This window comes from Dasypus novemcinctus, chromosome 21 (genome assembly GCF_030445035.2).
Source record: "Dasypus novemcinctus isolate mDasNov1 chromosome 21, mDasNov1.1.hap2, whole genome shotgun sequence".
Lineage (NCBI taxonomy): Eukaryota > Metazoa > Chordata > Mammalia > Cingulata > Dasypodidae > Dasypus > Dasypus novemcinctus.
In genome coordinates, this window is record NC_080693.1 from 81,710,772 (window position 1) to 81,735,127 (window position 24,356).

A 24,356-nucleotide genomic window follows, 5' to 3' on the forward strand; every position below is an offset into this window, starting at 1 on the left:
GCTCGGTGCATTGTTTTCATTTAAAAATTTTGTTGAAGTATGCCGTTCACACATGTATGTACATGAACAATAAGTGCATAGTAAAGGTTGTGAATTTACAAAACAAACATGCCTGTCATCATGCAGGGCTCCCCTGTATCACCCCACCACCAATGCCTTGCATTGTTTGAAACATTTGTTACAAACCATGAGAGCATCATCAAAATATTACTGTTAACTATAGCCATACATCTTACCCCCATCTCACCTGATTACTTACACCTTGCATTAGTATTTTATATTTTGTTATATTATGACATTCATGAGAGAATGTTCTGTTTGTTCTGTTAACCACAATCCATCTTCTGCCATGGGATACAATGCGTTATAAGTTCCATCCTTTATACAATCCATTCAAAATGTACGCTCAGTGGTTCTAATTTTCATCACAGAGCTGAGCTGTCATCACCTCAGTCAATTTTAGAACATTTTCATTACTCCAAAAGGAAAAACCCCTTAACGTGTTATACCCCCCTAGTGTTGTCCCTTAGAATTGATATATCTTTGCCATTGCTGCAAAAATATTACAATATTGCCGTTAACTATCATCTGTAAGTTACGTAGTTGAAATTTTTCCACGTGTTACCATATTCTTAATGCTTTGTAAAAGAACATTCTTACATTTATACTATTAACCACAATCTTCATCTGTCACCGAAATCACTGTTATTCAGTCCCTAGATGACTTTCTAGCTTCCTTCCAATTGACATTTACGCTCACTGACTACCCCTTTCAGCCAGTCTCATTTATGAATCAGCAGCCTTAGTTATGCTCCCTCTAATGTGTTACCATTAATTATATTCGTTTCCACACTTTTACAATAAACCTTATTAAAAATTCTGCATGCATTCAGCATCTGCTCCCTCTTCTCACCCCGCATTCTATCTCCTGGATAATTAACACCCTAGAGTTTACCTCGGAGAGTGTACTCATCTTATTTAGTTCGTGTTAGTGAGTCATAGAATATTTGTCCTTTGTGTCTGGCTTTTTTCACTCAACCTATTGTCCTCAAGCTTCATCCATGTCGTCACATGCATCCTGATTTCATTTCTTCTTATAGCTGACTAGTATTCCAGGGTATGGATATACCACATTTTGTTATCCATGCATTGGTTGATGGACATTTGGGCTGTTTCTGTATTTTAACAATTGTGAATAATATTGTTATGAACATCAGTGTGCAAATGTTAGTTCATGTCCTTGCTTTCACTTCTTGGAACTAAATATATTCCTGGAAAAGGGATTCCTGGATGATAGGGCAGTTTTATATTCAGCTTCTTTTTTCTTTTTCTTTTTTTTAAAGATTTATGTATTTCTCCCCCTGTTGTCTGCTCCCTGTGTCCATTCACTGTGTGTTCTTCTGTGTCTGCTTGTATTTTCATTAGGTGGCTCCAGGAACCGATCCTGGGACCTTCTGGAGTGGGAGAGAGGTGATCATTCTCTTGTGCCACCTCAGCTTCCTGTTCTGCTACATCTTATTGGCTCTCCTCTGTGTCTCCTTGAATCATCTTTCTGCGCCAGCTCTCAAAATTGGCTGGCATTCCTGCGCGGGGCGGCATTCCCCTGCGGGGCGGCACTCCCCTGCGGGGCGGCATTCCCACATGGGCCTGTGCTTCACATGGGCCAGCTTGCCCTCACCTGAAGGCCCTGGGCATCGAACCCTGGACCTCCCATATGGTAGACGGGAGCCCAACTGCTTGAGCCACAGCCGTTTCCCAGCTTTTGTTAATGGTACTTCCTTCTTGTACTTAAACGTTATTTTTCATATTGTTTCTGTCTTGAAGTTCTCCTGGCAGAAGTGTGCAGCACAGTCTTTGCCTGTCATTTATCATCCTCTGCTAGTTTTTTCAAAGTTTTTCAAAGTGTACAGTCAACGGCTTTTAGTATAATCACAGCATTCATCACCACAAAAAATGTTAGAGCAAGTTCATTACTCCAAAAAAAAACACAGAACTCCACACCCCTTGGCAGCCACCTTGCAATCCCTCTGTCCTTCCCCGCCCTGGTAACTGCTCATCTAATTCCATCTTTATGAACTGACTTATATTTACATTTTATTCAATAGAATCATACAATATGTAGTACTTTGTGTTGGGGTTCTTACACTTAGAGTAGTATTTTGTTTTGGCTTTGCCTGATATTAATATTAACGTCTTGAGGTACTGCCAGACCATCTTCCACAGGGGCTGCGCCCTTCTCCATTCCCGCCGCAGTGGCGCAGTGTGCCTGTTTCTCCACAGCCCCTCCAGCCCTTGAACATTTCTGCTCTTTTTTTGTTACTTTGCTTTGTTTTGTTTTTAATGGCCGTTCTACATGGTATGAAATGGTGTCTCATCATAGTTTTGCTCTGCATTTCCCTACTAGCTAGTGATATTGATGGCTGAACAAATGTGGTATAGACATACATTTTTTTACATGCTTTTTGACCATTTGTATTTACTCTTTGTAACCCATTTTTTAAACTGGGTTGCTTAGCTTTTGATCAGTGAGTTGTATGATCTTTTTTTTTTAAGATTTATTTTTATTTATTCCCCCCTCATTGTTTGTGCTCGCCGTCTGCTCTCTGTGTCCATTCCCTGTCTGCTCTCTGTGTCTGCTCATCTTCTCTTTAGGATGCATCAGGAACTGAACCTGGGACCTCCCATGTGAGAGAGAGGCACTCATTTGCTTGAACCACCTCCACTCCCTATTTTGTTGTGTCTCTCATTGTGTTTCCTCTTTGTGTCTCCTTGTTGCATCAGCTCACCACAACAACCCATCATGCCAGCTCCCTGTCTTGCGCGTCTTCTCCAGGAGGCACTGGGAACTGAACCTGGGACTTCCCATGTAGTAGGCAGGAGCTCATTTGCTTGAGCCACATCTGCTTCCATTTTTTTTTTTAAAGATTTATTTATTTATTTCTCTCCCCTTCCTCCCCCACACTGGTTGTCTGTTCTCTGTGTCTATTTGCTGCATCTTCTTTGTCTGCTTCTCTTGTTGTCAGCGGCACGGGAATCTGTGTTTCTTTTCATTGCGTCATCTTGCTGTGTCAGCTCTCCGTGTGTGGCGCCATTCCTGGGCAGGCTGCACTTTCTTTCACATCGGGCAGCTCTCCTTACGGGGCACACTCCTTGCGCGTGGGGCTCCCCTATGCGGGGACACCCCTGCGTGGCGGGGCACTCCTTGCGCGCATCAGCACTGTGCATGGGCCAGCTGCACACGGGTCAAGGAGGCCCAGGGTTTGAACCGTGGACCTCCCATGTGGTAGACGGACGCCCTAACCGCTGGGCCAAGTCCGCCACCCACATCTGCTTCTTCCTTTCACTTTCTTGACAAACTTCTTTGAAGCACGAAAGGTTTTAATTTTGAGGGAATCCCATTTAACTGTCTATTTGCTATTAACTGTTTTTCCTTTTGTTGCCCTTGCTTTGGGTACAAAGTTTATGAAACCATTTCCTACGCTAGAGCACATAGATCTTTCCCTACATTATCTTCTAGGAGCTTTGTGGTCTTGGCGCTTATGGTAGGTCTTTGATTCATCAATTTTTTTAGACTTCAGGTTTTATTTTGGGTCAATAGTCTAAAATTCCAGAACCGTAAAAACTGTAGCAAATAATTTACCCCGAGGCCCCTGAGGGTCTCATCTGCACACAAGCCCTGGTCGTCACCTTCAACAGGAAGATAGAAACCTAGGACACCTGACTCAGCCTCTGTCCTCTAGGATTTCCCAATTTTCTTCACTATGTACATTTTTGACTAGGAAAAAAAAACTATTAATTCTAGATTCTGGTTAAAATCAGAACAGTTTGGTCCAAAATAAGGGACCCCGGGAGAAACCCTTAGGGTCGGGAATTTAGGCCTTGGAGCTGCCTCAGGGCTCACTGTCCCTCTGTAAGGATGACCCATCAACACTGAGTCTTCCCTTTTGACCCCCATGGAAGAGGTACACAATCCAAACACTGTGCACAATCCAAACACTGTGCACAATCCAAACACTGTGCACAATCCAAACACTGTGCACAATCCAAACACTGTGCACAATCCAAACACTGTGCACAATCCAAACACTGTACACAATCCAAACACTGTGCACAATCCAAACACTGTGCACAATCCAAACACTGTGCACAATCCAAACACTGTGCACAATCCAAACACTGTACACAATCCAAACACTGTGCACAATCCAAACACTGTGCACAATCCAAACACTGTACACAATCCAAACACTGTGCACAATCCAAACACTGTACACAATCCAAACACTGTGCACAATCCAAACACTGTGCACAATCCAAACACTGTGCACAATCCAAACACTGTGCACAATCCAAACACTGTGCACAATCCAAACACTGTACACAATCCAAACACTGTACACAATCCAAACACTGTGCACAATCCAAACACTGTGCACAATCCAAACACTGTGCACAATCCAAACACTGTACACAATCCAAACACTGTGCACAATCCAAACACTGTGCACAATCCAAACACTGTGCACAATCCAAACACTGTGCACAATCCAAACACTGTACACAATCCAAACACTGTGCACAATCCAAACAGGAGTTCAACGAAAATGAACAGGTTCCCATTCTCCTAGGTGAAAATACGGTTCAAGTTTGCTCATCGGCTCAGGCCTCCACATTCCTTGTCCTAGAGCCCACGTCGGGTGGGTTCCTGATGCTGGCGACACGCCGGGATGTGGAGGAGCGAGAGGGGTCTGCACTCAGACCCCAGGGAAAAGCATGTCGGCATCGAATGAGCCTCCCTCCGTGAGGCTTTGAGCCCCCAGGACCCAGGCTCCCCCACCCCCTCGGTCTTCTCCTCCGCCCCCCTTCACGATGACGGGCCGCTGTGGACCTTGCCCTTCCCCAGAACTTGTCATAGCACGATCGCACCACGCCAGTGATGGGAGCCACTAGGTCTGGTTTTTGGCAGCATCTACCTGTGTCTGCTCACTGACCACGGTCCGCATGTGTCAAGGTTGACAGCTGGACAGAAGTGCTGGTTCCTCCTCAGGTGATAGCGTCTCGTACCAACCTTCCTGAAGTCCCCCGGGTGGTACTTGTCGATGTCGATCCTGATGCGTGGCTCACATGGCCCTAGAGTTTCTGGGTCTTTCTCAATCTGGACGGCATGTCGCGGCCTCTTTGCTCCGTCTTGGGTTAATTGTTGTATAGGGTGTGAGGCGGTGATCCTCTCGTTCATTTGGATGTGGACAGCTAGTTCTCCCAGCACCATTTGTTGAAGACACTGTTCTGTCCCAGTTGAGTGGACTTAGTGGCCGTTTTGAATATCAGTTTGGCCGTATGTGTGTGTGGGTCTCTGTCTGAACTCTCAGTTTGTTCCATTGGGCAGTATGCCTATCCTTGTGCCAACACCATGCATTTCTGACCACTGTAGCTTTGTAGTAAGCTTTAAAGTAAGGTAGCGTGATTCTTCCAATTTTGTTTTTCTTTTTCAAGATGTTTTCGGCTACTTGGGGTCCCTTACCTTTCCAAATAAATATGATAATTGGCTTTTCAGTTTCTGTAAAAAGTGCTGTTGGAACTTTTATTGGGATTGTGTTGACTCTGTAAATCATTTTGGGTAGAATTGACATCTTAATGATATTGTCTTTCAATCCAAGAACATGGAATATTCTTCCATTTATTTAGTTCTTTGATTTCTTTTAGGAACATTGTGTCATTTTCTGTGTACAAGTCCTTTACATACTTAGTTACGTGTATTCCTAGGTACTTGATTCCTTTAGTTGCTATTGTAAATGGAATTGTTTTCTGGATTTCCTCCTCAGAGTGCTCATTGTTAATGTACAAAACTGCTACTGAATTTTGCATGTTGATCTTGTATCCTGCTACTTCACTAAACTCATTCATCAGCTCTAGAAGCTTTATTGTAGATTTTTCAGGACTTTCTACGTAGAAGATCATGTTATCTGCAGATACTGAAAGTTTTACGTTTTCCTCTCCAATGTGAATTCCTTTTATTTCTTTTTCTTGTCTAAGTGTTTGAGCAAGTACTCCCGATACATTGTGAAATGAGAGTGGTGACAGTGAGCATCCATAACTAGTTCCAGTTCTTACAGGGAAACCCTTGAGCCTTTCTCCATTGAGTATGATGTTAGCTGTGGGCTTTTCATATATGCCTTTCTCATGTTGAGGCGGTTCCCTTCTATTCCTGTATTTGAAGTGTTTTCCTCAAGAAAGCATGCTGTGTCTTATCAAATGCCCTTTCTGCAGCAATAGAGATGCTCATATGATTTCTTTTCCTTCGGTCTATTGATGTGGTTTATTACATTGGTTGACCTTCTTATGTCAAACCATCCATGCATACTGGGATAAAGCCCACTTGATCATGGTGTATAATTCATTTCATGTCTGGTTGGATACCCTCCATGGTTTCTGATGAGAGATAGGCACTTAGTCTTATTGAGCTGCCCTGGTATATAATGCTTTGCTTTTCTCTTGCTGCTTTCAGAATCCTCTCTTTAACTCTGGTATTTATCATTCTGAATAGTAGGTGTCTTGGAGTAGGTCTTTGTGGATTTATTCTGTTTGGGGTGCGTTGTCCTTCTTGGATATTGGTATTTATGTCTTTCATAAGGATTTCATGAAGGTTCTCTTCTCCTCCTGGGGCACCAATAACATCCAAGTTTGTGTGTTTTACATTGTTTCTCAATTCCCTGAGACCCTGTTCCATTTCTTCTATTCTCTTCTCTTTCTGTTCTCCTTTCTTTTCAAGTTCAGATGCTTGATCTTCCAAATCACTAATTCTGTCCTCCACCAATTCAAATCTGCTATTATATGCCTCTAATGTATTTTTTTTTTTTTAAGATTTATTTTTATTTATTTAATTCCCCTCCCCTCCCCCGGGAGTCTGTTTTTCTGTGTCTTTTTGCTGCGTCTTGTTTCTTTGTCCACTTCTGTTGTCATCAGCGGCACGGGAAGTGTGGGCGGCGCCATTCCTCGGCAGGCTGCTCCCTCCTTCGCGCTGGGCGGCTCTCCTTACGGGGTGCACTCCTTGCGCGTGGGGCTCCCCTACGCGGGGGACACCCCTGTGTAGCACGGCACTCCTTGCGCGCATCAGCACTGCGCATGGGCCAGCTCCACACGGGTCATGGAGGCCCAGGGCTTGAACCGCGGACCTCCCATGTGGTAGACGGACGCCCTAACCACTGGGCCAAAGTCCGTTTCCCTCTAATGTATTTTTAATCTCATCCATTGTGTCTTTCATTCCCATAAGCTCTGTTACTTTTCTTCTTTTTTTTTTTTTAAATTATTTATTTATTTATTTTTTTAAATTACATTATGAAAAATATGAGGTCCCATTCAACCCCACCGCCCCCGCCCCCCACTCCCCCCACAGCAACACTCTCTCCCATCATCATTGCACCTGGTAAGTTCATCTCTGAGCATCACTGCACCCCATAGTCAATGGTCCACATCATAGCCCAGACTCTCTCACGTTCCATCCAGTGGGCCCTGGGGGGATCTATAATGTCCCGTAATTGTCCGTGAAGCACTATCCAGGACAACTCCACGTCCCGAAAACGCCTCCACATCTCATCTCTTCCTCCCGTTCCCCACACCCAGCAGCCCCCATGGCTACCGTTCCCACACCCATTCCACATTTTCTCTGTGGACATTGGATTGGTTGTGTCCATTGCACATCTATGTCAAGTGAGGGCTTAGATTCCATATGGGTACTGGATGCACTCCTCCCGCTTCCAGTTGTAGACACTCTAGGCTCCATGTTGTGGTGGTTGACCTTCTTCAACTCCATGTTAGCTGAGTGGAGTAAGTCCAATAAATCAAAGTGTAGGAGCTGAAGTCTGTTGAGGCTCTGGTCCTGGGTGTCATATTATCAGTCCAGAGATTCAAATCCCCTACATATATCTTAAACCCAGCACCGACTACAATTCCAATAAAGTAGCATGCAAGTCTTGTGAAAAGAGATCCCCTCTGAGTCCAATTCCATCACGCAGAAACACCAGCTCCAAAGAAGGGCTATCTGTCATGGCAGTGAACCCCTTCTGCCATGACCATAGAACCGTGGGTCTCTTTATCCCTCAAAAGAACCAATACCTGGGGTTGTATCTACCTTATCTGTCTCTTAGACTCTGTTCAGTTGTACATAGGGGTATTCCTTCTGACAACCTCCAGACTCTTTTTTAGAGACTCACAGCCTTATAATCTCATTTCTCCTTTCCATTTCCCCCTTACATTAGGTCAAACAGCTTCCCGAAGTCATGTTATTATATGTAGACAGGTATATTCTGCTGTTCCGCATTGTATCTTTAATTCAAGGTCATTTTCTAGTTGCTTCTTCAGCTGGTATGTGGTAGTGATCCCTCGGTGCCAGGGAGGCTCATCCCCGGGTGTCATGTCCCACGCTGGGGGGAATGCATCGCATCTACACGCTGAGTTTGGCTGTGAGAGTGGCCACATTTGAGTAACATGCAGGCTGTCAGGAGGAAACCCCCAGGCACAATGCTACTCTAGGCCTTGTTCTTATTGCAGGTGTATAGGCTCAAAAGTATAACCATTAGTATCACGAGCCCACTGTTGGGCCCTCCTTCCTTCCTGGTTCTTGCCGTTGCACCTGGAGGATTGCTGCTGCTCTCCCAGGGCCCACAACAGTGACCCCCCGGCCAGGAGCCCAGTACCCCCCCAGCTGTTGTTTTTAATTGTTTCCACTATGAGTATATATAGACATTACCATATACCCTGGGCATATGCCCTGTATAACTCCCTGTCAACCATATATATCCTGTCAATAACATCCCATATCAGTATTCCTCCGCTGCCATTGTTGAACCACTCTGTGATCCAAAACTTCCCGTAAAGTGAATCCCAACATAATGGCAGCTTCAGAAGAGTCTTAGATCACCAAAATTCATATATACAATATACAGTATTTCCCCAGATCCACCATAAAACCTTTTCCCTTCCACAGCAATAATCTTTTAACTTATTCATATCATATTTCCTGAAACTGATGTACAGATTCCGAAACTATAGTTTTCAAACAAGGTAACATTTGTGCTTACTATGTGGTCCATACTTTAGGTTGTACAGTTTTCTAAATTGTTTAGTTATCCTATGTTTTGTCTTATGGTTTTCATTATTAGTCTGTCGTCCCCTATATGTTTTTGGTGTAATATTAGCTGTTTTATATTCATCCTCGTGTACTCTCACATAACTCCTCTTTTGCCCCCTTATTTACCTTTGTTCTATCCATTGCACGTCCATTTTCCCCTCCCCTTAGGGCCCACAACGCCTGCCAATCTAATGCCCTGGGAGCCGTCCTTTCTCACGAGAGGTACAGTTCTCTCTATTCGACGGCATTAGTCTTCCCCAGGATATGGGTCCACCCCACCCAATGGTAGAACCCACCTTGGCAAAATGAGCCTTCAGCTATTCCCTCCGGAGTCCCTCCCGCATCAGACCATACCCCCTGAGCGTCCTAACCAGGTGACCCTCCTATTTATACTTTGATACGTTTTACTCAACATTTAGTTCTCAACAAACTTCTGGCACTCTCCCATGTTTGTATGTTGCCCCTCCCTCCCATCTATTTCTTGGACCATATTACCCCTCTTTCCATCCCCAGCCCCCCTCAAACCCAGAAAACCCCACCCGAAGGTAACCCCTTGCCCCCATTTTGTCCCTTCTTTGTGCTCATACTTATCCCCAGCTCATCACAGATTCCACCCCTACAGACATTAACTCACATCCTTCCTCCACCCCCCGATTTCCAGTAAGCCACTTTTCCAGACTCTAGCTCTCTGAGGCAGTTAACTTATTTCATATCATTGAGGTCATATAGTATTTGTCCTTCAATGCCTGGGTTGCTTCACTTAACATAAGATTCTCAAGGTTCATCCATGTTATCACGTGCGATTGTAGTGTATTGGTTCTTACAGCTGAGTAGTATTCCATTGTGTGTATATACCACATTTTATTGATCCACTCATCTGTTGATGGACTTTTGGATTGATTCCAACTTTTGGCGATGGTGAACAATGCTGCTATGAACATTGGTGTACATATATCAGTTTGTGTCCTTGTTTTCAGATCTGATGGGTATATACCCAGCAGTGGTATTGCTGGGTCATATGGCAAATCTATGGATAATTTTTTGAGAAACCGCCAAACTGTCCTCCAGAATGGTTGGATCCTTCTGCATTCCCACCAGCAATGGATGAGTGTTCCCCTTTCTTCACATCCTCTCCAGCATTTGTATTCTACTGTTTTTTTCATGGCTGCCAATCTTATGGGAGTAAGATGGTATCTCATTGTAGTTTTGATTTGCATTTCCCTGATAGCTAGGGATTTGGAGCATTTTTTCATGTGCTTTTTAGCCATTTGTATTTCTTCTTTGGAGAAGTGTCTGTTTAAATCTTTTTCCCATTTTTTTAAATGGGTTGTTTATCTTTTTGTTTTCGAGATATATGAGTTCTTTATATATGCAAGTTATAAGTCTCTTATCAGATATATGGTTGCCAAATATTTTCTCCCATTGTGTGGGTTCCCTTTTTACTTTCTTGACAAACTCCTTTGAGGTGCAGAAGGCTTTAATTTTGAGGTAGTCCCATTTATCTATTTGTTCTTTTGCTGCTCGTGCTTTTGGTGTGATATTCATGAAGCCATTTCCTATTACAAGGTCCTGTAGATGTTTCCCTACACTGCTTTCTAAGGTCTTTATGGTCTTGGCTCTTATATTTAGGTCTTTGATCCATCTTGAGTTGATCTTTGTATAAGGTGTGAGATGGTAATCCTCTTTCATTCTTCTACATATGGCTATCCAGTTCTCCAGGCACCATTTGTTGAATAGGCCATTCTCTCCCAGTTGAGAGGGTTTGGTGGCTTTATCGAATATTATATGGCTATATACATGAGGTTCTATATCTGAACTTTCTTTTTTTTTTTTTTTTAAGATTTTATTTTTATTTATTTAATTTCCCCCCCTCCCCTGGTTGTCTGTTCTTGGTGTCTATTTGTTGCGTCTTGTTTCTTTGTCTGCTTTTGTTTCTTTTGTCCACTTCTGTTGTCGTCAGCGGCACAGGAAGTGTGGGCGGCGCCATTCCTGGGCAGGCTGCACTTTCTTTTCACGCTGGGCGGCTTTCCTCACGGGCGCACTCCTTGCACGTGGGGGCTCCCCCACGCGGGGGACACCCTTGCGTGGCACGGCACTCCTTGCGCGCATCAGCACTGCGCCTGGCCAGCTCCACACGGGTCGAAGAGGCCCGGGGTTTGAACCGCTGACCTCCCATATGGTAGACGGACGCCCTAACCACTGGGCCAAAGTCCGTTTCCCTATATCTGAACTTTCAATTCGATTCCATTGGTCTGTGTGTCTCTCTTTATGCCAGTACCATGCTGTTTTCACTACTGTAGCTTTGTAGTATGTTTTGAAGTCAGGAAGTGTGATTCCTCCTATTTCGTTTTTCTTTTTCAATATGTCTTTGGCTATTCGGGGCCTCTTTCTATTCCAAATAAATTTCATAGTTAGTTTTTCTAGTTCCTTAAAGAAGGCTGTGTTGATTTTTATTGGGATTGCATTGAATGTGTAGATCAGTTTTGGTAGGATAGACATCTTAATAATATTCAGTCTTCCTATCCATGAACAGGGAATATTCTTCCATTTATTTAGGTCTTCTTTGATTTCCTTGAACAATCTTGTATAGTTCTCGATGTATAAGTTTTTTACCTCTTTAGTTAAATTTATTCCTAAGTATTTGATTTTTTTATTTACTATTGTGAATGGTATTTGTTTCTTGATTTCCTCCTGATCTTGCTCATTATTGGTGTATAGAAATGCTACTGATTTTTGCGCATTGATCTTATAACCTGCGACTTTACTAAACTCATTTATGAGTTCTAGGAGCTTTGTTGTAGATCTCTCAGGGTTTTCTATATATAGGATCATGTCATCTGCAAATAATGAAATTTTGACTTCTTCCCTTCCAATTTGAATGCCTTTTATATCTGGTTCTTGTCTCAGTGCTCGAGCAAGTACTTCCAAGACAATGTTAAATAGGAGTGGAGACAATGGGCATTCTTGTCTTGTTCCTGATTTTAGAGGGAAGGATTTCAGGATTTCGCCATTGTAAACAATGTTGGCTTTAGGTTTTTCATATATACTCTTTATCATGTTCAAAAAGTTTCCTTGTATTCCGATCTTTTGGAGTGTTTTTATCAGGAAGGGGTGCTGTATTTTGTCAAATGCCTTTTCTGCATCTATAGATATAATCATGTGGTTTTTTTCTCTCAATCTGTTTATATGGTGTATTACATTGATTGATTTTCTTATGTTGAACCATCCTTGCATACCTGGAATAAATCCCACTTGGTCATGGTGTATAATTTGTTTAATGTGTTGTTGAATACGATTAGCAAGTATTTTGTTAAGTATTTTTGCGTCTAGGTTCATTAGAGAAATTGGTCTGTAATTTTCCTTTCTTGTGGTGTCTTTGTTTGGCTTTGGTACTAGGGTAATGTTGGCATCATAGAAGGAATTAGGCAGTGTTCCTTCTGTTTCAATTTTTTGGAATAGTTTCAAGAGGATTGGTGTTAGTTCTTTCCGGAATGTTTTGTAGAATTCACCTGTGAAGCCATCTGGCCCTGGGCTCTTCTTCGTTGGGAGATTTTTAATGACTGATTCTATCTCTTTGCTTGTGATTGGTTTGTTAAGATCGTCAATTTCTTCTTTCATCAGTATGGGCTGCTTATGTGTTTCTAGGAATTTGTCCATTTCCTCTAAATTGTCATTTTTGTTGGAATATAGTTTTTCAAAGTATCCTCTTATGATAGTCTTTATTTCTGTGGGGTCAGTGGTGATATCACCTTTCTCATTTCTTATTTTGTGTATTTGCATCTTTTCTCTTTTTTTCTTTGTTAGTCTCGCTAAAGGTTTGTCAATTTTGTTGATCTTCTCAAAAAACCAGCTCTTGGTCTTGTTTATTTTTGCAAGTGCTTTCTTATTTTCTATTTCATTTAGTTCTGCTCTTATCTTTGTTATTTCCTTCCTTCTTCTTCCTGTTGGGTTACTTTGTTGTTGTTTTTCTAATTCTGTCAAAAGTGCAGTTAGTTCTCCAATTTTTGCTCTTTCTTATTTTTTGATATATGAATTTATGGCTATAAATTTCCCTCTCAGTACCGCTTTTGCTGCATCCCATAAATTTTGGTATGTTGTGTTATCATTATCATTTGTTTCAAGGTAGTCATTGATTTCTTTTGAGATTTCCTCTTTGACCCACTGTTTTTCTAAGAGTGTGCTGTTTAATTTCCAAATTGTCGTGTGGAGTCTGGGTCTCTGTCCCTTGCAAATTTCCAGCTTGACTCCACTGTGGTCAGAGATATTGTTTTGTATGATTTCGATCTTTCTGAATTCATTAAGCCTTTCTTTGTGGCCTAGCATATGGTCAATCTTGGAGAATGTTCCATGTGCGCTTGAGAAAAATGTATATCCTGCTGTGTTTGGGTGTAATGATCTATATATGTCTATTAGATCCAGCTCCTCTAATATACTGTTCAAATGTTTTGTTTCTTTAGTGATTCTCTTTTGAGATGTTCTGTCCAGAGTTGATAGTGGTGTATTAAAATCCCCCACTATAATTGTAGATGCATCTATTCTTTCACTTAGTTTTTCCAGCATTTGCCTCACATATTTAGAGGCGCCCTTGTTAGGAGCATAAATATTTATGATTGTTCGATCTTCTTGACAGATTGTCCCTTTCACTAAAATATAGTATCCTTCTTTGTCTCTCACAATTGTTTCGCATTTAAAGTCTATTTTGTCTGATATTAATATAGCTACTCCTGCCTTTTTTTGGTTGTTGTTTGCTTGTATGATTGTTTTCCAGCCATTCACTTTCAACCTCCATGAGTCTCTGGGTCTAAGATGTGTCTCTTGTAGACAGCATATAGATGGGTCGTATTTCCTTATCCAGTGTCCCAGTCTGAATCTTTTGATAGGTGAGTTTAGTCCGTTGACATTCAATGTTATTATGTTTAGAAGTTATTTATGGTAGCCATATTTTGGTTGGATTTGTGTTTGTTATATTTTGTTTGTATTATTTTATTTTCCCCTTCTATTTTTGTCTTTCTTGTTGCTTTTACACTCTCCTCCATCTCTGACTGTCCTGTTTTTTCCTTTCTTCCTGCAGAACTCCCTTAAGAATTTCTTGAAGGGGAGGTTTCTTGTTGATATACTCTTTCAGTTTCTGTTTATCTGTGAATATTTTGAACTCTCCATCATTTTTGAATGCTAGTTTAGCTGGATAGAGTATTCTTGGTTGGAAATTTTTTTCCTTTAGTACCTTGACTATATCATACCACTGCCTTCTTGCCTCCATCGTTTCAGATGAGAAATCAGCACTTAATCTTATGGAGTTTCCCTTGTATGTGATGGTTTTCTTTTCTCTTGCTGCTTTTAGAATTTTTTCTTTGTCTTGAGCATTGGATAATTTGACAAGTATATGTCTTGGGGTGGGCCTGTTGGGGTTTATGACCAGTGGAGTGCGCTGTGCTTCTTGGATATGTACATCTGTCTCTTTCAGTAGATTTGGGAAGTTTTCATTCATTATTTCCTGCAACAGTCCTTCTGACCCCTTTCCCTTCTCTTCTCCTTCTGGAATGCCTATAATACGTATGTTTGAGCGTTTTGCGTTATCATTCAGGTCCCTAAGTCCTATCTGGATTTTTTCTACCTTTTTATTGACCACTTCTACTATCTGTTTGATTTCCAATGCACTGTCTTCCACACCACTAATTCTCTGCTCTGCCTCTTCTAGTCTGCTGATATTTGCTGCAAGTGTATTTTTGATTTCTTGAATTGTGGTGTTCATTTCCATCATATCTGTTATTTTTTTGCGCATGTCTGCAATTTCCCCTCCAAGTGTTGTCTTCACGCTGTTAACCTCTTTCATTACTTTATCAAATTTGTCGGTGATAAATGATCTGAGATCTTTCATTGCTTGTGCGAAGTCCTGCCCCCCTTCCTGATTGGATTCAGCCATGTTTTCCTGATTACTGGTTTGGTTTGTAGATTTTTGTTGCTGTCTTGTCAACATTTTTTCTTGACGGGTTTAATCAGTTCCTTAGCTTCTTTGTCTAGTCTTGGAGATTAATTAGCTGTTGTTTTTGCGTAAGTGTTATATCTTCTCTTTGTCACTTTGTTCTTCTTATTCCAATTTCTTATTGCTAGTTAAGTTCACTTTAAAGGAAAGTATTAGTGCTGGGGAAAGTCAATTGTGTAAGGAAGGAAAAAGTGTGAAGTAGTATTGGTGATATATGTTTACAAAGCAACAATATGAGTTCTGGGAGGATGGAGGTTAGATCATGTAAATTGTGTAGAGTTATAGTAGTAGGAAAGTACCTATAATGAGGTAGACGACTGAATATGGGAGGAATGTGGTACGTACTAAGAGGCTATTGTTTCCGTGAGAGAGGGAAAGAGAAAAGAAAGGTAATAGTTTCAGGGACGAATACCAGATGGAAAACTAAACAAAGGTATTAGAAATTAAGAGTTAGATACTTTGCGGATCAAAGAAAGGGAGATGGAATATAGGAGAGATAGCAGATGGTGGAGGATATCAAGTTGTAGGGGAAAGGGGATAGTGTAGATAGGCTAAATCTATTCACAGAAAAATGAGGCAGTGGAGGGTGAGGAAACCCAGCAAATGTGAGGTATTTCCTGTAGGACCTATTGTATTGTTAAGATAAAATAGTATAAGAAGAATATTGGGGACAGGAAAGAGAGGATTAAAAAACAACAACAACAACAACAAAAATAAAATAAAATAAAAAATAAAATAAAATAAAACAAAAAAAAAAACAAAAAACAAAGAACAGAAACCCCGCCGCCAGGCTCGGCTGGGCTCGGGTGGGCTCCGGTCCCCTGCCCTCCGCGGCTCGGCTGGGCTTGCCTGGGCTTGGCTAGGCTCGGCTGGGCTCGGCTTTCCCGCCCGCCGCCCACCGCGGCGTAGCGCGGCTGGGCTCTCCCGCCCGGCGCGGCGCGGCTGGGCTTGGCCGAGCTCGTCTGGGCTCGGCTCCCTCGCCCGCCGCGGCTCGGCTGTGCTCGGCTGGGCCCGGCTGGGCTCAGCTTCCCTGCCCGCCACCCTCCGCGGCGCAGCGCGACTCGGCTCTCCCGCTCGCCGCCCTCCGCGGCGCGGCTGGGCTCGGCCCCCTCGCCCTCCGCGGCTCAGCTGGGCTCGGCCCGGCTCGGCTTCCCCGCCCGCTGCCCGCCGCGGCGCGACTAGGCTCGGCCGGGCTCGGCTCCCTTGCCCGCCGCCCGCCGCGGCACAGCGCGGCTCGGCTCTCCCGCCCGCCGCCCGCCGCCCGCCGCAGCTCGGCTGGGCTCGGCTCCCTTGCCCGCCGCCCACCGCGGCACAGCGCGGCTCGGCTCTCCCGCCCGCCGCCCGCTGCCCGCCGCAGCTCGGCTGGGCTCGGCTCCCTTGCCCGCCGCCGACCGCGGCACAGCGCGGCTCGGCTCTCCCGCCCGCCGCCCGCTGCCCGCCGCAGCTCGGCTGGGCTCGGCTCCCTTGCCCGCCGCCCACCGCGGCACAGCGCGGCTCGGCTCTCCCGCCCGCCGCCCGCTGCCCGCCGCAGCTCGGCTGGGCTCGGCTCCCTCACCCGCCGCCCGCCGCGACACAGCGCGGCTCGGCTCTCCCGCCCGCCGCCCACCGCGGCGTGGCTCGGATCCCCCGCCCGCTGCCCACCGCGGCCCAGCTAGGCTACCCTGGCCGCCGCCCGCCGGGGCTCGGCGCGGTGCTAGCTGCCTCGGCTCTGCCTACCCAAGGAGGGAATCCTCCACACGTAGCTGGGATCTCCGTGTATATTTCATGGATGGATCCTCTCTGTTACCTTCCCTCCAAATCGATGTCTAAACACCTTGGGACCAGGAAAAATCCCGAAACAGCCCGGTCCCAAGGAGTCTCCGACGCCTCCCAGCCGATTCCCTCCAGGAGCTAGTAACCGGGAAGTTCACTCAGCCGCCATCTTGCCCACATTTTCTCTGTTACTTTTCTTTGCAAGTTTTCAGATTGTTCTTTATGCTCACCCAGTACCTTCTTGGATATCTTTTATATCTTTAGTCATATTTTCCTTCAACTCCTTGAGTTGATTAGGGAGATTTGTGTGATTATCATTGATTAGTTTTCTTAAATCCTGTGTCCCATAGGATTTTGGTTTGTTCTTTGGCTGGGCCATCTCATCCTATTTCTTAGAATGGCTTATAGTTTTTTCTGATGTCAGGTATCTGGATATGTTGGTGAATTTACTGTGATGGTCAGTTTTTCTTTCTTGCCTAATGGTTTTGGTTCACAACTTTTCTTTGATTTTCAGTTCAACTTAAAATTTCAGTTCAATCTTTAAAATTTCTCAGCTTAAGTTATCAGTATAGGGCCAGGGACTCATTCATGGTATGCAGGTCTGATCCAAGGGGTCTGGGATGAGAGACTCCAAAAAGCATTTTTTCTCTTTGCAGTTTCCCAACTGGCCAGCAGATGGTGCTCATTGGTGGATTTTTCTATGGAGGCCTCTTTCTTTTTTTTTTTTAAACATTTTTTTTTATTTCTTAAAAAATATTACATTAAAAAAATATGAGGTCCCATTCAACCCTACCGCCCCCACCCCCCCCACCCCCCCCACAGCAACACTCTCTCCCACCACCACAACACATCCACTGTACCTGGCAAGCACATCTCTGAGCATCACTGTACCCCATAGTCAACAGTCCACATCATAGCCCCCACTCTCCCATGCTCCATCCAGTGGGCCCTGGGGGGATCCACAATGTTCCATAATTGTCCGTGAAGCACCACCCAGGACAACTCCACGTCCCGAAAACGCCTCCCCATCTCATCTCTTCCTCCCATTCCCCAAACCCAGCAGCCACTATGGCTACCCTTCCCACACCCATTCCACATTTTCTCTGTGGACATTGGATTGGTTGTGCCCATTGCGCATCTATGTCAAGTGGGGGCTTAGATTCCACATGGATACTGGATGCACTCCTCCTGCTTTCAGTTGTAGGCACTCTAGGCTCCATGGTGTGGTGGTTGACCTTCTTCAACTCCATGTTAGCTGAGTGGGGTAAGTCCAATAAATCAGAGTGTAGGAGCTGAAGTCTGTTGAGGCTCTGGGCCTGGGTGTCATATTGTCAGTCCAGAGATTCAAATCCCCTACATATATCTTAAACCCCAGCACCAACTACAATTCCAGTAAAGTAGCATGAAAGTCTTATGAAAAGAGATCCCCTCTGAGTCCAGTTCTATCACGCAGAAACACCAGCTCCAAAGAAGGGCCAACTGACATGGCAGTGAACCCCATCTGCCATGACCATAGAACCCGTGGGTCTCTTTATCCCTCAAAAGAACCAATACCTGGGGTTGTATCTACTTTATCTGTCTCTTAGACTCTGCTCAGTTGTGCATAAGGGCAATCCTTCTGAGAACCTATGGAGGTCTCTTTCAACCTCCACTTGCTTCTTTCCCTCCACTGGCTTGTTTGGGGACCTTTGTTGAAAAGCCATTGACGGTTTAAGTATGGATCTATTTCCGAGTTCTCTTTTCTGTTTATTTCACTGCTTCATCTCCCTTGCTAGTTGCACCACGCTCTCTTGACGACCATGGCTTTATAAAAGTCTTTGTATCAGGTGATGGACACCCTCCTTTAAAAACTGTTTTGGCCAATCTAGGTCCTTTGCATTTCCACATGCATTTTTAATCAGGTTGTTCTGTAGTTTTCAATGAAGCTATCTTGCATGTTATTTGTTAAATTTATTCCTAAGTATTTTTTGGTGTTATTGTAACATGAATTTATATTTTAAATTTCATTTTCAATTGTTTGCCAATATATAAAAATACAGCTGAATTTAATACATTAAGTTGTGTCCTGTGACCTTGCCAATGTCATTTCTTAGTTCTAGTAGTTGTGTTGTAAATATCTTAGGATTTACATGTTAACAATCATGTCATCTGAAAATAGGCAGATTTACTTCTTTCTTTCTGACCTTGATGCCTTTTTTTTCTTGCCCTGTTGCACTGGCTAAATCCTCTAGGACAGGGGTTCTTGACAAGAGATCCATGAGCTTGAATTGAAATTAAGAAAAACATTCTTCTTGTGGGGACATGTTGATGTGGGTATGATATATTTATTAAATAATACAGTTTAGCGTTGACTTAGTAAGGGGTCCATGGTTTTCACCTGTCTGGCAAAGGAGTCTGTGGAACAAAAAAAGTTAAGAATGCCTTCTCTAGGACAGTATTGAATGGAAATCCTTGCCTTGTTTCAGAACTCGTAATGTTAGCTGTAGATTTTCTTATATGTCCTTTATTAGATCGAAGAAATTTCCTTCTCTCCATAATTTGCTGAGAGTTTTTTTTAAGCATAAATGACTCCTTTTTTGGGAAAGGTTTTAAAAAATATGTTATAAATTCATATGCAAATATATAGAGAGAGTTATTGAGGTTTTTGTTCCCTCTTATGTCAAGTTTGAAAGAATCGGCCCATTTATTGTTAGGAAGTGAATTTATTGGTATAGTGTTCTTCATAATATTCCTTTTTAAATCATTTTAATACACATAAGCTCTGTAGAGATCCTATGTATATTACATACATAATGCACATATATAATATATAGTATATGTGTATAGTATACACATATACATGTATATAATGTATAGTAGACATGTATACATATATAGATGTGTGTACTATGCATACATGTATATGCATGTATATTCAGTCTTTTTTTATTTTATTTTTTAGGTGGTACTGGGGATTGAACCAGGACCTCTTATGTGGGAAGCTAGCGCACGACCACTGAGCCACATCGACTCCCCTGGGTGGTACTTTTATTTGTTTGCTTGATGTTTTGCTTTTGCTTTTAGGAGGCACCAGGGACTGAACGCGGGACCTCCCATGCGGGAAGCAGGCGCTCAACCGCTTGTGCCACTTCTGCTCCCCCTTCATTCTTAGTATTAGCAATTTATGTTCTTTATTTCTCTTTCTCTCTTCACCCTTCCCCACCCCCACCTTTGTCTTGGACTCTCTCTTGTCGTCTAATGAGGACTTTATCAACAGGAAGATCTTTTTTTGTTTTTTGTCTTGGACTCTCTCTTGTCGTCTAATGAGGACTTTATCAACAGGAAGATCTTTTTTTGTTTTTTTTTTTTACACTTTTTTAATTGAAGTTAATAGATCACAAAGAATGTTACATTAAAAAACATAAAAATATAAAAAACATAAGAGGTTCCCATATACCCCACTCCCCACCCCCTCACCTCATCATTTTTGTAAATTGTATTTTTTGAAGATATTTACATCACAAAAAAATGTTACATTAAAAAATATAAGAGGGAAGCGGACTTGGCCCAGTGGTTAGGGCGTCTGTCTACCACATGGGAGGTCCACGGTTCAAACCCTGGGCCTCTTTGACCCGTGTGGAGCTGGCCCATGCACAGTGCTGATGCGCACAAGGAGTGCTGTGCCACACAGGGGTGTCCCTGTACAGGGGTGCCCCACGTGCAAGGAGTGTGCCCTATAAGGAGAGCCACCCACCATGAAAGAAAGTGCAGCCTGCCCAGGAATGGCTCCGCACACATAGAGAGCTGACACAGCAAGATGAGGCAACAAAAAGAAACACAGATTCCCATGCCGCTGGCAACAATAGAAGTGGACAAAGAAGAACACGCAGCGAATAGACACAGAGAACAGGCAACTGGGGAGAAGGAGAGAGAAATAAATAAATAAATCTTTAAAAAATATATATAAGAGATTCCCATATACCTCACCCTCCCACCCCACTCCTCCCACACCAACAACCTCCCCCATCATTGCAGCACACTCATCGCACTCGGTGAACACATTTTGGAGCACTGCTACACCACGTGGATAATAGTTTACCCTGTAGTTCACACTCTCCCCCAGTACATTCAGTGGGTTATGACAGGATATATAATATCTGGTATCTGACCCTGCAATATCATTTAGGACAGTTCAAAGTCCCAAAAATGTCCTCACATCACATCTCTTCTTCCCTCTCCCTGCCCTCAGCAACTACTGTGGCCACTTTCTCCACCTCAGTGCTACAATTTCTTCTATTACTAGTCACAACAGTTTTATAGTAAAATATCAGTAAGTCCACTCTAATTCATATTTTATTCCTCCATTCTGTGGACCCTGAGATAGTTATGTCCACTCCACCTCTAGATCAAGAGGGGTCTTAGATCCCACATGGATGATGGATGCAATTCCTCTGCTTGCAGTTGTTGGCACTCTTGATTTCCTGGTGTGGTGTTGACCATCTTCACCTCCCTGTTAGCTGACCTGGGTAAGTCCAATGAACCACAGAGGAGGAGTCACCACTCTGCTGAGGCTCAGGGCCCGGCTGGCACACGGCCAGTTCAGAGATTCAAGCCTCCTGGGTATATACCATCACTAGCATGAACCACAGGTTCAGTAAAAGTGACAGAAGAGGCACGTGTAGGAAGGTCACATCTAAGTCCATCTCCATCACACTCAGGAGCACAAATTCCAAAGTAAGGCCCTCTGACATGGCAAAGAGCTCCAAATCCATCTGCCATGACCATATACACTGTGGCTCTCTGTAGCCTTCAGGAGAACCAGTACCTAGGGTTGTACCTATTTTGGCTCTCTCTGGGGTCCTGCTGAAGTGTGCATAAGCGTGACCCCTCTGATAACCTCCCGACTCTTTTTGGAAGACTCTTAGCCATATCAACTCATTTGTCTTTGCCATTTCCCCCTTTTACTCAAGGTCAAAGAGCAGTTTTTAACACTTGATCCAACATGTAGGCTGAGATATTCTGCTGGTCTGAGTTGACCCTTTTATTCAAGGTCTCTTTCTAGTTGCATCACCAGTTAGTGATTGGTAGTAATCCCTCGGTGCCAGGCAGGTTCATTCCCAAGAGTCATGTCCCATGGTGGGGGGAAGGTAATGCATTTACATGCTGAGTTTGATTTAAAGAGTGGCCACATTTGAGCAAGATAGAGGCTCTCAGGAGGTAACAGGCACCCTGCAGCTCTAGGCCTAGTTCATATTTCTGGTACACAGGCTCGTAAGGATAGCCATCAGTATCAAGGGCTCATTATTGGACCATCCTTCCCTGTTGGTCTTTGCCGTTGCGCTTGGGGGATTATTGTTGTTCCATTGGGGAATGTGACAGAGCTCCCCTGGATAGGAACTCAGCACTCCCTCAGTTGACATTCGTAACTGTAACTACTATAAAAAATACCCAACATTGTATCAGAACATTTTTATGTTCCCTATATACATGCCCTGGAGAACTCCTCCCCACTCATGTGCCCCCCATCAATAACACCCCACACCAGTGTTCTCCCCTGCCATAGTTGAACCTCTCTGTGGTCCAAAACTTCTTCAACAAGGAAGCCTAATATATTGGCAGATCTTTTGAAAGAGCCAGCTCCTGGCTTTCTTTTTCTGTCTTCCATTTCACTCCTTTCAGCCCTTATCTTTACTGCTTCCTCTGCTCTACTTTGGTGCAGCAGTCAGGAAACAGAAACCACACCCAAATTTGAGCAGCTCTTTGTAATAGAAAGAATTATTAAGTGGTGAAAGGAGACAAACTATGAAAAGGGGCCCGAGAGGACCCCGGAATATAGGAATAGCAAATTCAAGAAAGCAGCGGCTGTATCTGGGGCTAAGGGGAAGTATGTGAGAAAGAAACCAAGGGCTTGAGGCATCCTCTCGCCCAGCCAAGGCTGCGCCTCAGACTAGGATGGAGCAGGTGTGGCTGTCCCAGAGACCCACAGCCTGCTGGTGGCAAAAACAAAGTCTTGCCGGCGGGTGTGGGTGGAGTTGGTCTGTGGGAGCTGCCTGTCAGGTGGTTGAGAAGCTGGCCAGAGGGCTGGGCCGGTTGGAGCTGGTCCCCCAGCACTGCCCCCGGGGTGTCTGAGGAGTTTGCTGGGGTGCTGGGGGCCCCAGGCTTGTGGTGGGGGCCTCAGTGGTGCTCGAGAGCCTCAGTGAAGAGCGAGCACCCCAGTTGTCCCGGGGGAGGAGAAGCAGCAACCAGGAGACACGCCGTCCTCTGCCAGGGCTCCCGCGTCCCTCTGCTGACGGAGGGCCACCTCATCTCCCTCTGGCTCAGGGGAGAGCAGTGCGGGCAGCTTCCGTGCAATGCCACAGGGAAGGAGGGATTTGGAGTCGCAATAGAGTGACATTTTTTTTGCTTCTTCATGACCTTATTTGGAACATTTATTTTAGACCTTCTTTTCTAATAGAAGCATTTAAAGCTCTACATTTCCCTCTAAGCACTGCATTGGCTGCATCATATTTCTTTTTCTTTTTTTTTTCAGGAGGTACCAGGGACTGAACCCAGGACCTCATACACGGGAGGCCGGCACTCAGCCACTGAGCTACATCCATGTCCCACATCCTATTTATTTTGATATGCTGTTTTCATTATCATTCCATTAGAAATACTAAAAAATTTTCCTTGCAATTTCTTCTTAGAAGTATTCAGTTGACCCACATATCCAAGGCTCTTCTTAAGGCCTGAGTGAGCCGTGCTTGCTGGGGCTTTCCCTTCCCTGATAGAGGAAGTGGTGTGCGTGTGTGTTGGGGTAGAGTGCCTTGTTCTAGCAACAAGTCCTCTGTGTTTCTCCAGGAAAATCCCCAAGAAGCCGCCCTTTCTTCCCCATTCCTCCAGCATGTGTCCCCACGTGCGCAAACACCCACCCTTCCACGGAGGAAATGATTCACGCCCAAGTGCAGAGGCTGGGATCCGAGCAGGCAGCCCAAGGGCTAGAGGAGCAGAGAGGAGGAAACAGGAGGGGCTGGGTGGGGACTGGGGACAGTGGGTGTTGGGGAAGCGCTCCCCCACCTCCCGTCCCGGACAGACCCCCTGGAGACATGGCAGACTGCCTCAAACTTCCCAAGTCCAGGCGTGTTCTGTGCGGCCTGGTCATCTCGAGAGGCGGAAGACGAGAAGGGCTTCCCTCTGCTGTGGTGTGCGTGTGTGTGCACACGCGTGCACGCAGCGCGCATCCATTTTTCTATCTTTCTGACCACCAGAAAGAATTTCCGCGACTCTCCCCACAGTTCCCCAAGCTGTGCACACATGCAGACACATGCACAGACATGCACATGCACAGAAACAGAGAAGTGTGCACGCGCAGGCATGCACACACACACACACACGCACAGCCATGCACATAGACACGGGCGCACACAGACACACATGCACACACACATGCACAGAAACACAGAGAACTGCACACGCGCAGGCATGCACACATGCAAACGCACACATGCACGCACACACACGCGCAGCCATGCACAC

At 44.4% G+C, this 24,356-nt stretch overlaps 1 long non-coding RNA gene across 1 annotated transcript in view; it reads left to right on the forward strand.

Annotated features, from left to right (window-relative positions):
* Window positions 1–23,508, forward strand: part of LOC139437185 (uncharacterized) — a 72,715-nt gene extending 49,207 nt beyond the window's left edge. The window contains exon 3 of the long non-coding RNA XR_011646956.1: window positions 23,371–23,508. This is a non-coding gene — a long non-coding RNA (uncharacterized lncRNA). The remainder of the gene's footprint in view (window positions 1–23,370) is intronic.
* Window positions 23,509–24,356: the final 848 nt, after the last annotated feature.